We start from the raw sequence: 12,977 nt of genomic DNA, 5'->3' as shown, positions 1-12,977 counted from the left end.
AAAGCTGCAGCGTCACTTGGAGACAACACACAGCCACTTAAAAGACAAACCTGTTGAATACTTCCAAGCTAGCCTCAAATCCCTCCAAGGTCAACAGACATTGATCAGAAAATCAGCCAAAGTTGGGGAGCTAGCTTTGAAATGCTCTTATCAAATTGCTCTTCGGATTGCCCAGAAGAAACAGCCATACACACTTGCAGAGGATTTAATATTGCCTTCAGCAACCGATATGTGTAAAACCATGTATGGAAATGATATTGACATTAATAAACTGAAAACCATTCCAGTGTCGGACACAACCATAGCTCGCCGTATAGACGAGATGGCATCTGATGTGAGGATGCAACTGATAGAGAAGCTGAGGTTGGCAGATGCATTTGCGTTACAATTAGACGAGTCAACAGATGTGTCGAAGGACGCCCAGCTTCTGGCGTTTGTGCGCTTTGTCGATGATAAGGAAATGCAGGAGGAATTTTTGTTTTGTAAGTGCCTCCCTCAACGCACAACTAGTTCTGAAATCTTCAAAGTGATCGATGTTTTTTTCAGAGAGAATGACATTCCGTGGACAAAATGTATTGCGCTGTGCACTGACGGTGCAAGAGCCATGGCTGGTTTAAAAAGTGGACTAATCGCGCTTGTAAGGGATGTGTCTCCGCAAGTGATTTGGACGCACTGCATGCTACACAGGGAGTCACTTGTTGCCAAAGATATGAGCGCTGAATTGGCAGATGTCATGGACTCGGTAGTGAAAGTAGTCAACCTAGTCAAGAAGAGCGCATTGCAAACACGTCTCTTCTCGAATCTCTGTGCTGCTGAGGGAGAAGAACACACTGCGCTACTCTACCATTCCGAGGTTCGGTGGCTTTCACGTGGAACAGTGTTGTCACGTGTGCTGGAATTGCGCAAGTCTATTCGGGAGTTTTTACTTCTCCAAAAGCGCACAGAGCTGGCTGCACTTTTCAGTGACAATGTTTGGGTCACCAAACTTGCCTATCTTGCTGATGTTTTCGCTGAGCTGAACAAACTGAACAGTTCAATGCAAGGCCGCAATACCCATGCCATTCAACTGTATGACAAAATGGAAGGCTTTCTAAAAAAAATCAAAAGGTGGAGGGAGCGCATCGGGGAGGAAATATTTTCCATGTTTCCATCAGTGGATGAGCTGGGAGATTCTGCTGTGCTCTCGCCCCCCATTACACGCGCAATTCTTGCGCATTTGGAGGCGCTCGAGGGACAATTTGGGCACTACTTTTCTGAGGCTGACTCCTGGCGCAGGGACAAGACATGGATACTGTTTCCATTCACAGACAACGCAGCAGACGGCACACACCTGACAGTGACGGAGGAGGATCAGCTAATCGAACTATCCACTGACAGTACGTTCAGACACATATATGACACAAAACCACTCACCCAGTTCTGGATCTCTTGCCAGAAAGACTTTCCGCAATTGGCAGGAAAAGCCATGATGAGCCTTTTGCCCTTTGCCACAACCTATCTTTGCGAAAGTGGATTTTCCTCACTGACTTACTTGAAAAACAAATACAGGTCAAGGCTGCAGCCTGAGGCTGATATGACCCTCTGCCTGACAACCTCCATCCGTCCAAGGCTGGATCAGCTGTGTGCTGCTCATCAGGGTCAGACATCTCACTGATGTGAGAGTACGTGTGCCATCCACAGATGGTTTGAGGATTCATTGTCCCATCTACATGCATGTTTAGTGTTAAAATCTCATAGCTCAGTGTTTGTTTATAAATGACAGTGGCACAGCCACTCTGCACCTTGCACTTGTTTAAAGTTCAAACTTTTATTGTGATTTATTTTAATAGCCCTGTGTTGTGTGCAAGATATATGTTCATAAATGGCAGTGGTACGGCCACACTGTACCTTGCACTTGTTTAAAATAAAAACATGAATATATTAACCTGTGTATTATTTGAATAGCTTAGTATTGAATGTACAATAACAGTATCTATGTTTACACACTGCACTAGGCCCCGTTTAATATAAAACACAATTGTATGCCATATTAATAGTAGGGGGTCCCTGCTCCAACTCTCCATCAGTTTGGGGGTCCCTGGCCTGAAAAACGTTGAAGACCCCTGCTCTAGATGATAGGAAGGGATGTGTGTGTGTGTGTGCCCAGAAATCTGACACCCTTGCTAGTACCACACCTATTTTGAATATAATTTCTAACTAGATGCAATCAGTTGAAACAAAGTTGTGTTACTCTAAAAGGAGGCCAATAGCTCCATCATCTCTTTTGATAGGACCATGCCTAGCTTGAAAACTTGACTTCTTATATTTGTACAATTTAAAACTCAACTACACATCTGTAAAGCTGTGACTGCAACGTATAGAAGCAGCTTATGGTCCAACTGCCAAATCAGACTGAGGTAGCAGGTGGCCCAGGCCCAAAGTCACACATATTAAAGTTCATTTTACATGTGAGGACCCCCATGACTCACCCTGAATTGTGTGTAATGCCATCTCAGAGCAAAGAAAATCCAAGATCACCCATATCTCTTACTCTCACTTCGATTGTTTCCTCTTGCATTGTGTATATTGGACGGGCCGGACAAGACCACTATCAAGTCCTGTCTGCACTCACACACACAGACACATAATTGTTCATCATGATTGTTCTTGGAGAAATGGAGGCTTGTCTGGTTGTATAATAGTTTTTAATTACAGCTCCCTTTAATAAAGAATTAGTCTAAAACCGGGCATCAACCTTGCTTCCTGCAAACAAGGGGTATAAAGTCAGGCTGCTGGAGGACTGCCGGCACATTTCTATTTTTAAGAGGTCCTATTATTCTTTTTTGGGGTTTTCCCTCTCCCGTAGTATGTTCTATGGTTTTTTGTGCATGTAAATGGTCTGCAAAGACTAACATCCCAAAGTTCACATAGAGGGAGTTTGTCTCCCACACACTCCCCCCCTCTCCTGCCTGAAGTGTGTCCATTGGACACCTTTGTTTACTTCCTGGACAGTGACATCACTACGTAACACTTGCGCTTCTATTCACTAGCGCTCCAATACACTGTACATGACAGGCTAAGGGGCGTGATATCTGTGGTGGTCAACCAATCCCAACAGAGCAGGCCAGCTAACCAATCAGAGCAGACTGGGCTCTGGTTTCAGACCGAGGGTGAAAAGAGGTGCTGCAGCACAGGCAGGATGAGAAACATAAAGAGCTTTCTGAACATTAAAGCCCGGAGACATGTCCCAGTAAAGACTTTAAATAAAATCATGAAGCCTGAGAAAGAACATAATAATTCAAGTTGATACACTTCATGGCCTAAGCATCTTTTTTTATGTAGATGATTTTAAACTAAATTAATAACGGTGTGCTCAGGTTGTGTTAACACTTGTGTTTGGCAGATAGAAAGAGACAGAGAGTGAGAGATAGAAAAAGAGGGGAGGGAGAGGGGATTTGTGTGGGACGACAGGTTGGTAATTAAGCTGTTATTAAATTGCCAATCGACCACCACCACCTTCTCCCACAAATCATGGTCTGTCAGCCGGGTTCTAGTACAGTGCGAGTGATGGGGGGTACACACCTATGGGACACTGGCACCATTCTGAACACTTAATGGGTTTCCGAAGATAAGTTTACCTTCGGATAATACAAGGATTACCTCACAGCGATCTTTGGAGTTTAAACTTCTGCTTGACAGTCACTGTGTTTAATGTGGATTCTGACATAGACAGGACATGTTTACTCAAGGGGTGATGAAGGGTTTGTAATCAGACATATCTCCCTCAGGTCAATCAGATATTCCTTTTGTTTTTCATTAAAATGTTAAGTTTCAAAGATACCAAGGCTTTATTGTCATATAGCTACAACTTAGTTTTGGCAATGAAAATCTGAAGTCCCAGGCTCCACCAACAATGCACCATACAATATACTTACACTATACACTGATCCAAAACAAAAACGTGCTTCATTGCAAATCAGTTCTTCTTCAACTGGGCCAGGAAATGCAAGACCTCTACCACCAGAAAAGCAGAAACCTACAAAGCAGAGAGTGGATCAATAAATAAGGCGAATAATGATGGAGAGAGTGGGCACCCTTGCCTCCTACGCCCTGTGTAAAGTGAAGCATTGTGGTATTAGTCCATCGGTGGTGATTGTGTCCATTGGTGAGGTGTATAAGATTCTAACCCAATAAATAAATGATTCAACAATACCAAATAGTTTGAGTGCTGCAAATAAAAACATCCTGTTTAACTTGTTCTGCATCTCATGTTACAATGACTGTAGGTGAGTTTGTGTTTGATGTGTAATGGATTAAATTAAAACGTCTGCATAGGTTATTGAAAAATGGGATTATTGTTTGGATTTGACTTGCTGGTGCTTTACTGATAGTTTTTGTATCTGTGAAGATAAGAAATAGAGGGGATAGCTTAACGGCCTTTTTAAAAAATCTATTATGACCCAACAACATAAAAGCACATACATAAGCAAGGATAAAAGCTACGATTTAGAACAAGAGTTCTGTTCCTTAGTTCTGTGGGTACAGTGAGGCATGTGCTGGCCGATAAAGGTACTCTTCCTATGAGGGATTTGACTATCCCTCTGGTGGTTGCTGTAGTTTATAAGTTTTGATTTTGTTTCATAAATTCATTAAGCAGAGTTACAGACCATGAAACATTCACACACGAGTAAGAGGTCTGCCAATTTGATAACGTTTTCCCAGTTTAAAAAAAAACGTATTTGGTAAAACTTTTACAAGAATAACATCTGGTGGTGACTGCATCTGAACATGTATAGCAGGCTGCTTTCCTTCCCTCTGCTCTGCTACCTGTACTCAAGCTGCAGCTACAGACACAAGTCCAGCTCCTGATGTTCAGATGCCCTCATTGGCTTCATGATGGCAATGACTTTGCTCTGGCCACAGACAGTATCTTCCTTAAAAAAAAAAAAGTTCTTCTGGCCTCATCAACAGGCCTGAGACCCCAACTTAACCAGACCCATAAACACTACATGCTATATTAACAAATTATGATAGTGATGTTTACATTATCACACACTTTTTATCTGATGACTGTCCACATCTATCAACCCAGAGGGGATCAACCCTGTCATATCAGTCATATTCTCAACCAGGTCTTCATGGTGTGCACCTTCAAGTTACTGAAAGGTGTTTCCAACTGCGTATAGAACAGTTTCAATGTAACTCTGATGCCTCTATGTAACCTGCACAAGTAAGAGAGGCCGTCAGAAAGAAGATTTAAGCACAATGTTGTACAAATATTGCCATACCTCAGTAGTTCTGAGACACTGGAGCTCTCTGAGAGACGAAGCGTTGTCCTTGATTGGACCGATCCAAGCAATCACCAACATTTATCAAACTTTAGGCCCCTTAATTCACTCATCCATCACAGTGGTCGCGGAGCATGATTATAATTAAAAGCTCTCATCAGTCAGACTGCCTCTGAATTAGTACACTAATTGAACAAGTAGCAGCACTACATAGACTGATGACTTCGCCTTTTCTTCTGAAAACACTCGCACTCTTTCTCTCATGAATTATTCCATCAGGAGGCCCGGGCGCTGGGGTGGATGGAAAAGCAACAAAGCTTTATGATGGATATGTTATCATTAGCATTTTGGGGTGCAAGGATGATGGCTCAGGGTGAGTTATTAGCTGTATGACTGGCTTGTTTGGATGCATATCCCCTCCTCACACACTCTTTATGAAAATGTGTTATCGAAAGTAAAGTTGTAGTTTCAATGTATCTTCTGTCGGACCCTCTGCCTTATGTAACACATGGCCTTTTGGATTTCTTATTCTGTTCGCTATATCACATTTCACATTTATTTGATGTTTGTTTTATGGTTTACTCCTCTGAGAGCCCATCTCATGAAGCAGATGTGTTGGCAGGGACATGAGCCTCATTACGAGCTCTGCAGCATGTGTCAGATATGGAGAGAGCAAAGCAACATGTGTTCCACTTGAAATAATTCCAATACTGACATGAAACACCGACACTGAAAACACATATTATGTTAATGTCTTTTCATCTTTATTTTTTCCATACTGCTGCTCTTTCAGTAGGGTTACACTTTTACCGGTTTGAATAGATATCATGCCTTCATTAGCATGAGGTTTAGCTCTTTATGTTTCTCATACTGCCTGTGCTGCAGCACCTCTTTTCACCCTCTTGTGTGAAACCACAGCCCAGTCTGCTCTGATTGGTTAGAGATGTAACGCACCTTACACTATCAAGCGTGATTGGTACATAGTGATACAAAAGTAAACAAAGGAGTCCAATGCAGGCGTTTCAATTGGGGGGGACGGGGGGGGGTTCAGTTGTTGAGTAGGTGGAATTTGAGATAAGATCAACTTTTGAGTCAGAGAACATATTGTGTCTATGAAATATATACATGGGGCAAAAAAGTATTTAGTCAGCTACCAATTGTGCAAGTTCTCCCATTTAAAAAGATGAGAGAGGCCTGTAATTTTTATCATAGGTATACCTCAACTATGAGAGACAGAATGAGAAAAAAAATCCAGAAATTCACATTGTAGGATTTTTAATGAATTAATTTTCAAATTATTGTGGAAAATAAGTATTTGGTCAATAACAAAAGTTCATCTCAATACTTTGTTATATACCCTTTGTTGGCAATGACAGAGGTCAAACGTTTTCTGTAAGTCTTCACAAGGTTTTCACACACTGTTGCTGGTATTTTGGCCCATTCCTCCATGCAGATCTCCTCTAAAGCAGTGATGTTTTGGGGCTGTCGCTGGGCAACACGGACTTTCAACTCCCTCCAAAGATTTTCTATGGGGTTGAGATCTGGAGACTGGCTAGGCCACTCCAGGACCTTGAAATGCTTCTTACGAAGCCACTCCTTCGTTGCCCTGGCGGTGTGTTTGGGATCATGGTCATGCTGAAAGACCCAGCCACGCTTCATCTTCAGTGCCCTTGCTGATGGAAGGAGGTTTTCACTCAAAACCTCACGATACATGGCCCCATTCATTCTTTCCTTTACACGGATCAGTCGTCCTGGTCCCTTTGCAGAAAAACAGCCCCAAAGCATGATGTTTCCACCCCCATGCTTCACAGTAGGTATGGTGTTCTTTGGATGCAACTCTGCATTCTTTCTCCTCCAAACACGACGAGTTGAGTTTTTACCAAAAAGTTCTATTTTGGTTTCATCTGACCATATGACATTCTCCCAATCCTCTTCTGGATCATCCAAATGCCCTCTAGCAAACTTCAGACGGGCCTGGACATGTACTGGCTTAAGCAGGGGGACACGTCTGGAACTGCAGGATTTAAGTCCCTGGCGGCGTAGTGTGTTACTGATGGTAGCCTCTGTTACTTTGGTCCCAGCTCTCTGCAGGTCATTCACTAGGTCCCCCCGTGTGGTTCTGGGATTTTTGCTCACCGTTCTTGTGATCATTTTGACCCCACGGGGCGAGATCTTGCGTGGAGCCCCAGATCGAGGGAGATTAGCAGTGGTCTTGTATGTCTTCCATTTTCTAATAATTGCTCCCACAGTTGATTTCTTCACACCAAGCTGCTTACCTATTGCAGATTCAGTTTTCCCAGCCTGGTGCAGGTCTACAATTTTGTCTCTGGTCTCCTTTGACAGCTCTTTGGTCTTGGCCATAGTGGAGTTTGGAGTATGACTGTTTGAGGTTGTGGACAGGTGTCTTTTATACTGATAACGAGTTCAAAAAGGTGCCATTAATACAGGTAACGAGTGGAGGACAGAGGAGCCTCTTAAAGAAGAAGTTACAGGTCTGTGAGAGCCAGAAATCTTGCTTGTTTGTAGGTGACCAAATACTTATTTTACAGAGGAATTTACCAATTAATTCATTAAAAATCCTACGATGTGATTTTCTGGATTGTTTCCCCCATTCTGTCTCTCATAGTTGAAGTGTACCTATGATAAAAATGACAGGCCTCTCTCATCTTTTTAAATGGGAGAACTTTCACAATTGGTGGCTGACTAAATACTTTTTTGCCCCACTGTATATATCATTTAAATATGATAAGGAAATATATGAATAAAACAGAAACTACAGCAGGAGTCCAGCTTTCATCTGCAAACTCCTGCAATTGACGGAGTGAGATGTGTGCACTGTTAGTGATGATCAGAACTTCCTGCTCTGAATATAAAGCAGGGAGCAGTTCAGCCAAGAGGTGGAGAAGGGCACTGCACAGAGGAACTCAGAGCTCCTATTTTGTCATTGGCTGTTTAGGAACAGAGTAAAAGTGCAAACTTCATAATCGATAACTGTTGAATGTGTTTTTATAGTCTCATATCAGATCACAGAGGCTGCAACCATTAGCTCCCCATTACTCAATGCTCTCTTTCTGGCTTATATGTGTTCCAGGTTTTCTGACAGTAGAGGAAAGATACAATATCTTACCCACATCCAGTCACAGAAACATGGAATATGGGAGGAGAACCAAACCACTGGCTAGGAAACCACCAGATGCATGTCCTGAAGATAGAAAAGGACAGCAGGTAATAAGAGGAGGTAACAAGATACCAACACGTTTAAGGAAAACCGTAAAATATAAGGTTAAGACAGGACAGGGGGAAAGCAAGGACAAGACGGAACCTACTATGAAAAGTAATTCCCTTTGGAAATCTGAAGAGAGACAGAGTTCCCGTTCTAACTCAACGTCGAAAAGGTATTCAAAGACTTATACCGACCAGAAAATTCAACATCTGAAAAAAATATATAAGAATTATACCTGTTAACATAATCAAATAGAACCTTGGGTACTCACGATGTCCAAATCTTTGTACAAATCAAAGGGCCCTGTAAAGAGTCAGAAGACTTCCTAAAAGCAGCCAATGACAGCTCAGCGGCTACAGTGAGAGCTTCTTTAAACACCATTCAACTAAGATACACTACATTAAACTTCATTAATACATTACTACCGTGCAGTCATGCCTTCCCCAGCAGGAACAGGTAGCCCATGTGCTGCTGTTATTTGCTGGGAACATGTTTATTTTTAGAATCTGGCTTTCAGCTCAAAGAGACATTGTGTTTTAGAATAATGGGCTGTGGAAACAATGGGCAATCCCCAGCCTTAGTTTAGTGAAAGAGATAAACGTGTAATTAGAAGTTGTACAGTTATATTATTCTGGGTATTTAGAAGCTAAGAGAGCTTACGTAAGAAACTACCCAGCAAACACACTCCTGCACACACACACATCTCAGCAATTGTTTGAGTGCTTCCTGCCACCCTGTGTTTTTATTAATATGTTCTTCTTGAAGCTAAAACTATTTCTGGCCCTTACACTACAAAAAGGTCTCTGTCTGCTTTACATAATACATCCAACTTTTGCTTTTTACAAAACATCAGCAGCAGTTAAGGCTGTCAAGAGTGCTGAAAAGTTTCCTATATACTGCCTGAAGAGACGAGGTGTGTGTGTGTGTGTGTGTGTGTGTGTAGGGCAAGCTCTCATCTCCATCAGTAGGTTCTGTTGAATAGCAGGAATCCCCTCCAGGCCACCTAAAGCTGAAATCATTTCTTCATAAAGTAAAAAAACAACACATGCACACCCCCTCTCTCTCACCCACACCTCTCCTCTATCTCTCAAATATACGAGGGGGCGAGACATCTACTGCAACAGCTGTGCTATATAATACAAGTTTATGAATGTAGGGACTCTGGTCGCTGCAGTCTTGTTTGTTGACCTGACTCAAGATAATCTGTCTGATCCATTACCTGGTTCCAGAGTCACTTTCCATTCAACATTCCCTCTGTGACAGACAATCCCATCCCATCTAGCCAATTCCCATCATATGGTCCTGATCTCCAATCAAGCAGTATTTAAGCCCCTCCTGCCCTGCTTGCCAGACTGTTTGTTTCCCTCTTCATGCAAGACTTTCTGGCACTCATCGTTGGACTGATATCCTGTCGTCGACCCTGCCTGCCCCCCCCGACTGAAACGCCTGCATCGGACTCCTTCGTTTACTTTCTTAAGTGAAATCACGCTTGATAGTGTAAGGCATGCGTTTTCATCAGATTTATAAGGCTGTGAGTGCACAAGTTCCCCTTTTTGGAAGTCTAAATAATTGTGAAAGTGAGTAAAAGTGCAAGATTCCTCAGCTTTTGGATGAATACAAAGCTACAAACATGGGCAACAAGTGGAGTAGTTATGCAACACTTTAGAGGCTCGAAAAAAATCCTTCACAGCCCCCATATGCATCCAGGCACTTAAAAAGACCACTGCAGCGGTCCACAACAAGGCTGGCATGTCCATGTAGAATGTGTTATCCTGGTTAACTTGTGCCTCTATTTAACATGCAGGAGGTAATGCAAGATGACACATTCAGCATCACTGACTCAAAACCACTGCGTGTTGGAAACCTCGCAGAACTAAAAATAGGACTAGACAAAGGTCAAGCTCACTGTTAAAAGCCCCTGAGCTGACACCCTGTCCATCACTGCTTCATTTATCTTAATTGGATGAGGACATTATTCTCCAGATGAGTATGAGCTGACAGTATAATTTCCCCAGAATCCCATTCATAGAATCTGATCTGAGGACGCCGCTGACTGATCATTAATCCTTGTACTTCGTTTAATGGCCATCAAACCGGAGTTTAAATATTAAAATATCCTATGTTTCTCTGTATTTCTTCCTTGTTTACAGTGACATTCTTCAATTTATCTGCTGATTCTTATGCAGATAACATCCTATCCTGGAGCCAAATGAAATACTCAAGAGCAGAATGAGCAGGAGAAGACACGATGACTGGGTTGGTGCTGAAGGAGGGGAAATCAAAGGGATCTAATTCCACTGAGTTTGGTTCTAGATCAGTGTTTGGGTTAGTTTTGTTCGCTGTTGGTTCAACCTAAGAACCAGTTTGTCTTCTTGTAGGAGCCAGGTCATGATGTCACAGTTTACGATGCTAATATTTGAACAAAGACAGATTAAATTGAAGAACTTCTTCATCTTTATAATCTTCTCCAGAGTGAGGTGGCTGATTCTTAGCCACTAAAGTTCAGTATTAGCCAACCGCTAAAGATACCCTGGTTCCACCAAGCCCCCAGGAAGTGTTCCGGACTTTGAGGAAAATATTTGTAGTGGCCAAACCCCAGGTACTACAACTTCCGTATCAGTCCGTGACGTCACCCAGCCCAGAAAGACTTTTTCCCATTGACTTACGTTAGGAAAGAAACGTCTGTAAATCAGTGGATCATTTTTTAAACTAAATAAAGTACCCAGTATGAACCCTGTTATAGCCCTTATTAAAAACATTAGGTCCTTAAAGTTGAAAACTTCACTAAAAACTGAATCCAGATTTATTTCCTCTCCATTCATTCTACTGAGCCGAGAGTGGGAGATCGGGGGCGGGGCTTAAGGGGAAACTCAACTGCACATGCTCTATGGTTTCGATAGCCAGGCATGATGGGTAATTTGTGACGTTTTGCTCTGGAGAATCTCAGACCATTTTGTCTTCATGCGCCAATGAGCAGCTCTCATATGAACGAGGCCCCGCCTCCAACGCTGTATCCAGTTCTTATTATACATCCATGGGTTCCACCGGTGTATAGCCTACTGTATCCTAACGCAGGCTGCTGCTGGTTAGTAGTATTCCACTGTTTGACTGTCTCACCAACAACCCTGATGCATATTTACCGTATCCATATATTTGACTATATTTGGCAATGCAGCGTCACAAATAAAGGATTGTATATTGTGAAGTTTCTCTTGATTTACAAACCACCGAGTTAGTCTGTAATATCAAAACAAGATTTAAAACCAACAGACAGGATAATTATCTTTGGCGTTTTTAATGAAAGGTCAGTGGGGGCCACAATTCTTGTTGGTTGCAAGGGGATGAAATTCTTATGTCCCCACAATTAAACGCAAACCCACTTCTATGTTTTTTTTTAATGTACATTTCTGGATTTTCTTTTTTGATATTCTGTCTCTCACTGTTAAAATAAACCTACCATAGAAAGTATAGACTTTTCATTTTGTTGTAAGTGGGCAAACTAACTAAATCGGCAGGGGATCAAATACTTATTTCCTTCACTGTATGTTTGGCACATTAACTATTCACCATACATGCATAAAGGTAGGCTACTTGTTGTTACTGCACACAATGATGGGAAATGGATTGTTTTTAAAGTCTGGAGAATAATATATTTTACACTTGTGCGTGATATTTATATATATAGATTATGTGTGGTCACTTTCTTGCCACTTTGCAATTCTGGCACTACTGCTACTGCACCAACATCTCCTCTCCATGAGCTGCTCCACCCGAGCTACTGATGTATGCAGCTCTCAGTTCTAAAAACACAAGAACTGTCCGGCAGTCATGCACCTGCTCCGAAGCGGCTCCAAACCACCTTGGTAGAAAAAGAGTGTTATGGAGACAACATATTTTAAAGCCTAATGAGAGGCTGAAGGGCAGATCGTGCAGGAAAAGACCCCATTAGCTGGATTGGAGCGTGGTGAAAATAAAGGGAAACCATTTGAAGAAGGCATGTGTTCTCAAGTCCAGCAGCAGCTTTGTGCTGGTTTGATGCTGGTCCTGTGTGTGTGTTCAAAAATGTTGCTTATGATTACAGCCTACAGCTATTTCTCAGGAGCAGTAATTATTTTTGGTCTTGAACGGCTAATATAGTTTTAATTGCTTGCCATTTCTGAAGGAAGGGTTTTGCTGCCTATTTCCGACGTGTCTCCAGACAAAGATGCCCAAAGATAGACATATGTATGAAGGGGTTGGGAATCGAACCTCCGACCTTCTGATTTATGGGTGACCACTCAAACTCACAGCCAAAGCCACCCCTATACTAATATAACACCCATTAGAAAAAAGGACACAATCATCCAGTTGGTCCCTAGCAGAGATGCTCTTTCTTGCCTATCCTGCTGTATTTCCTGGTCTGTTATAGAGGTTATATGTATCTCATTTCCCTTCTTTTAAATTCCTCCTGTATTTTTTTGCATGACACGTTTCTTACTCAATCCTGC

General features: G+C 42.2%; 1 protein-coding gene across 2 annotated transcripts in view; it reads right to left on the bottom strand.

The window, feature by feature from the left end:
- Positions 1 to 12,977, bottom strand: part of rbfox1 (RNA binding fox-1 homolog 1) — a 341,491-nt gene that overhangs the window by 261,583 nt on the left and 66,931 nt on the right. Inside the window, exon 2 of one of the 2 annotated variants that reach the window (XM_063904622.1) lies at positions 8,395 to 8,469. The exons of the other annotated variant lie outside the window; for it this stretch is intronic. The gene's annotated coding sequence lies outside the window, so the exon portion shown is untranslated. The remainder of the gene's footprint in view (positions 1 to 8,394; positions 8,470 to 12,977) is intronic. 2 annotated transcript variants of the gene reach the window in all.

The sequence above is a fragment of the Eleginops maclovinus genome, chromosome 16, assembly GCF_036324505.1.
Source record: "Eleginops maclovinus isolate JMC-PN-2008 ecotype Puerto Natales chromosome 16, JC_Emac_rtc_rv5, whole genome shotgun sequence".
NCBI lineage: Eukaryota > Metazoa > Chordata > Actinopteri > Perciformes > Eleginopidae > Eleginops > Eleginops maclovinus.
Note: the sequence above shows the minus strand (reverse complement) of the source record. Positions and strands in the feature narration are given on the sequence as shown.